Raw genomic sequence first — 6,000 nt, forward strand, 5'->3', positions numbered from 1 at the left:
AAAATCTTCATCTCAGCGTCGGCTCATCACCTAAAAGGTCTGGGTGCGGTCAGCCATATTATTAATAAGGATAATTAGTCCGATATTTATTGACCTATGGTAGCAGGATTGAAGTATGGGGAGTCACCAGAGCGTCACCCTGAAGTGGACCGTCTAAACATGACACGCCGATATTAGTTCATTCAGGGTGAGGCTCGTTTCCAAAAATTTTTTTGATAACAGAGTGGCAGAGCAAGAGATATTGAGATAAAAAACCATTTATTGGTTTATATTACATTGAAATACATTCAAAACTAAAAGGTAAGCTCACTGAGCTGATCAATAAAATTAAATTATACATCTGATCCGGCATTACATAATTCACACCATTTTTCTATCGACTATCAAACCAATCGAACCAATTTCCAACTCTGTAATCCATACATATAACTGTGGAAAACAACTACGCCACCTTGGCAATTTACATATTGTTGTACTTCTTCGCATTTTCAGTTCGAATACTGTCAAAATTACTGACATCTTCGCTTGGCTTGAAACATTTGGTGAGCATTTGATCGCGCTAGATGCAGAAAAATTCACTGGGTGCGAAAAAGTGCCCTTCCCCTCCCCGTTCAAACCTTATTCCGTGCGACTTCCTATGGAGTTATATCAACGACAGAGTCTTTAAGGCCCCCCTGATTTACTTAAGAACCTGAATTTAATCATCAGGAGTAATATTGATGAATTTGTTGGTCCTGAATAACTCCAGCAAGCGATACAGAGTTTCAGTAGCGGCATTATAACAATCAAGTCGAGTACGGAAGACATTTTGAGCATTTTGTACATTACATGTCATTTATATGATTTAAAAAGGTTTCGTGCTCTAGCTGGTTTTTTCTTTTCCACAGCAATCGTTTACATTCTATCAGAATTTTCGGAACAGGTGTATGTAATACTGCGAGGAAAAGAGATTTGAGTTCTTAAATCTCACATTACTAACTACCAAACGGGACGAACTTGAGGGTCACGGATTTGGACAAAATTCTAGATATAGGTCAATTCCCACTAGGTATGAGCGCAGGTAAAGCGGTTTGACTGCATAGGTCCTAGTTTGGCCATAATGGGGGTCAGAAGTTGTTAATTTGGACCCAGAATGCAACAGTTTCCTTTAAAATTACCATTTTTATCCATTTTTCTGCTACTGTTTTGCAGTATGAGCCATTTGCATGCTTACCTTCAAATTAATTATGTTGGACACTAATTTTTAATAAGCGGTTCTCAAATTTAAATTGGTTACTACTTTTAATTTCGATAACTTGAATGCCAAAATATTATAGTTACAGGATATTTATCGTTTGCAAATGAAAAACTAATTATTTTCGTTTTATATTAATCGTGTTCTGGTAAAAAGTATTTATCGTTTGCTGATAAAGACATTTATTTTAACTGGATATTTATCGTCTGCTATCGAAGATACCCCACATTGATAAGCAAAAATGGGAGAGGAGAAAAAGCTCTGATTTATTGCACATGGTACACACACAGAAAAGAAAAATATACAAGATCGTTTCGACTTTTCAAATAACTTAGATAGTGCCCATAAAGAAATACGTGTTCTCCCTTATACTCAATTTACTAACAAAAGATGCCAAAGATGTTAGGAGATCGAACATAGTGTCGAAGTCTAAAAGTCCAATGGAAACGCCATTGCATTTCTAGGGCCAAACTAGCAACCTTGAGTCCTCGTTGCAGCCAAACCAGGGCCTATGCAGTCAAACCGCTTTACCTGCGCTCATATCCAGTGGGAATGAACCTATAGCTAGAATTTTGTCAAAATCCGTGACCCTCAAGGTCGTGCCGTTTGGTCGTAAGCCTGTGAGAAAATGAGCAGGTAAAAATTTTGCCGTACCTTCTCGAAATGGAAGACTAATTACTTCCATTCCTCGTTAGGAGAAATAGAAAGTGAAGAAGATTTCTAAAAAATAAAATGTAAGAGATTCAGCCATAATTGCTTAATTTTCAACACACAAGAAAACAAGTATAAATTTATTGTTTTGAACCAAATCGAGCTAAAATCGAACATCGTGATGAAACCTAAACATAAAAATACTCTTTATCCCTACGAAGCTATATTTTCTGTTCTATTTCTTAAACAAATGCTCTACAGAACTGTTTTGGCAGACAAAGAATTTCGCGAATTCGTATGTTTTACTTGCCTAGGTTGAATTCCGTATTGAATGCGGTTTTTTTTTGTTTTTTTCTTTTTTTAAATTCAATCTATGGTTAAAACCTTATTAATACAACAATTTCAGACTATTGAATTCTTTGGATGTGTCCACTGTAAAAAAAATGTCTGTGAACTGTAGACAAATAGATGCAAAACGTAGACATATACGGTTGAAAAGGGGTCGTTTCCAAAATTTTAAAAGTATTTTTTTCTGAAAGAGCCTTTAAAAACACAGGATCTGACATTTTTTAAATAATTTGAGTAAGTTTAATATTTTTAAATATTTAATTTAATCGGTGTGCTATCATTGTTTACGCTTCTGCCGATGACATTCCAAATGATGAAATGCCTTTCACTGATGCCATTCACAGAGCATAATATTTAATTCTCTTCTTTACTCACATCTGTTGGCAAAGATATGGTTGATAGCAAGCGTAGAGAGCAATATTTAATTCGCTTCTTGATTATCATCGCGTGGAAACGAGGTAGACAGATGCGCGAAAGAACATCATTTGTGACGTCATAAAGACCGCGCATTATTTTAAAAATTGGATAATTAAAAAAAATAATTAAAAATTCAGCGTCGGGAAAATGATAATTTTTTCTCGGTCCATGTCTTTTTTTTTTGCTTATTCTATCAATTTTAGTGATTAAAAGTAGTACTTTTGACTGAAGGAAACAACCCCATTTTAGTTTATTTTAGCTTATCGTGTGGTTTCAGTGTTCCTTCATTGGTTAATCAATCAGATAAATGAATTCATGAAATAATTTTTTGGGCATGACTCATGTAACCTTTCTTGTATACACGGAAGGTGCTTTAGAATGTTCATTTTGGGATAAATCTTTCTTAACATAATTTGATGATTTCTCTTAAGATGTAGTTTTCACTCTGCAGCAATAAATATTTCCAGCATTATACAACTAGCAAGAAACGAATGTTTTACTGAATTAAGTATTGCACTAATTTCAAAAACAAAATTACATTTGTTTTGTAATTTGTCTTACTAAAAGACTTACTAGCAGATAAAATGTTTCCACAAAGAGTCTTCCATTGTAAGGTTTGAATAGTTTCTCAGAAAATGTTCAATATTTTATGAAAAACTGAAACGTAACAAAAAGTGGCTGACGGTGATGATTTGGCCTCACTAGAATTCTATAACAATACAATTTTTTTTAATTGACTGCGTACACTATGATGAAATTTCTCAAGAGTCTAGTGTAATCTATTCAAAGCATTGGATTCATAAAATCAGTCCAAAAATGGAAAATTTAGGTTCAACCTCTTCTTGAACGTTTCCCTCACTCAGACTACAGCAAAGCAGATATGATTGTGTTTCGTTTCTACAAATTAAATGAATCGTGACTGAAACTAACGCTAAAGTTTTAAATGGTATTATTTATTTAATGTTGTTAAATTTTTGCAAGGAAAATTATTTAGATTTTTCAAAATGTTATGCTTTTTACCTACCATAGATAAATCATGAGCCACAATTATTTATATAGCTGAACAGATAACGAATTCAGTTAACATATCTTGAAGCAAATTTGAATCATTGTGACGACGGGCTTATTGTTTTAAGAGCGGGAATATCATTCTAGGAGATTTTATTTTGTAAATCTAAGATAGGTAAAACTTGTTTAATTTTAAAAATCATTTTATTTCTGCTTCATCGTTAAAAAAATTCTCGATCAGGGCAAATAAAACATTATACTTGAGAAAATTAATGAGATTTGGGTGATTTATTGAAAGAAAGTTTTAAAATAAGACAAATAAAGCCATTAAACCAAGTAACAATGTAAGAGTTTTGTACTTGACAGTGGGATAATCTTCTACGTATCATATCTGAAAATGATCAAGAGATTTCACTACATTAAGTGTGGGTTTTACAAATCAAGGGTAGATATTTTATTTACATCATAAGAATAGAGCTACTAAGATGATCTTTGAATCGGCGTTTATTTTAAACACAAATGTTATCATGTATAGTTTGACCTTGATAGTTTTAGGTTTGAGAAGGAAAGCATATCCATGTATCAACATCTGGATGACCCTCTTTTCGGATGTACTTTCCCTTCTTTGTGCTGTTAATTCTTTTATGTGCTGTTTATATGTATTCTATACTATATGGAATAAAACATATCATATGTAAAGGAGACGAAACACTTAGATTGTAGTCTCATCAAACAAAATTGTGCAAGCGAGAAGGAATAAGAAACCAAGAATAAGAAATTCTGGAAGGGTCAGTTCAGCTTGCTTTGCCAACTCTGTACTGCAATAATTGTTGTCCTTATACGCAGATATGTTTTCAACACTTCTACTACACGCTTATTTCATGCGTTGAAAAACCTGAAATATGGCTCAAAAGTTTAGTCGAGCATATTTTTAGGCATTGCATTTCAAAAAAAGTATAAGCGTGGCAAAAAATTGGGTTGTATGAGCTGATGAGATATTTAAATTATTCATTTTGGATCTTTTGTTACTTTTTTAAATACAAAGTACCAAACATTTTAAATAGTAAAAATCAAAATAGTAGGAGAAAGTTGTTTGAAAGGGGCGGGCGGGGGGAATACCTCTGCATGCGTTTTTCATGCGTTGAAAATCTGAAATATGACTCAAAAGCTTAGTCAAGCACATTTTAAGGCATTGCATTTAAAAAATAATAATAATAAGCATCGCAAAAAATTGGTTGTATGAGCAGATGAGATGCTTAAGTTATTCATTTTGAATCCTTTTTTTTTTTTTTAATACAAAGTACCTAACACTTTAAATGTTAAAAATCAAAACAGTAGGAGAAAGTTGTCTGAAACAGCGCGGTGACTCAAATGGGAACATTAAGTTTTTCATTCATTTGCGATGGTTTTACAGTCAAACCCCGTTGTAACGAACCCTCAATTGACCGACCTGAGAAATCGCTATAGCCAAGGGTTCGCTACACCCGAATTTTCAAAAAAAAAAGTCCGGGTTCACTAAATTACTTTTATAATTAAAATCTTAATTATACAGTGCTTCTACTAGTAATTAGGGCATTAAAGTGAAATATTTTAATTGTATTGCACTCAATAATAAACTAACTATAAAATTTACCGTTAAAAAATCTCTAGCATAGAAGAAGGATATTATTTTTGGTAGCAAGCTTTTGGATTTTTTATACATTTCACCACTTTTTTAGTCAACTAATGCAAACAAATTCACAACCTGTTGATCTATAGTTTCAGTTGCAAAAAAAAAAAAAAAATATTCAAAACATGGACAGCTGTTTTTGGAACTGAAATTGAAGGTGCAGAACTATTTTCTTCTGTTTCTTAATCAATATCATAAGATGAGTCCACAGTGAAGTTGTTCTCGTAAAAGGCTTTTGAATTGATCAAAAAATACCGAAGCTCATAAAACCAGAAAAGCTTCTTTGTAAATGTTCAAAGTCAAAACAACTGTCCAACAAAGTTTGTTTGGAGTAAACCTACTTTTTAGATCGCGTTCTTTTACGAAAGATGGAATGTCTTTCTTACATTTTTCACCAGATGATGAAAATCTTGCAGTCTTAGAGAATTTTTGATCATTATAACCAATTCTCTAGTATTTGGGAATCGTTACAAGTGTCGGAAATTGCATTAAGGGGATGCAATACCGAAAAAATGTGAAATTTTCTTTAAATTCTCTATTTTTAAATTTTAGTCTTAAAATGATCCTTCAACTGTTTTCTTTGTATGTTCTAAATCTTATTCTGAAATATTAAAAGGGAAAAAAGTTATTTCGTAACATCATGTCTGCTGTGATCCCTTTAAATTTCCTCCGG

Source organism: Uloborus diversus, chromosome 7 (assembly GCF_026930045.1).
Source record: "Uloborus diversus isolate 005 chromosome 7, Udiv.v.3.1, whole genome shotgun sequence".
In the NCBI taxonomy this organism is placed as follows: Eukaryota; Metazoa; Arthropoda; class Arachnida; order Araneae; family Uloboridae; genus Uloborus; species Uloborus diversus.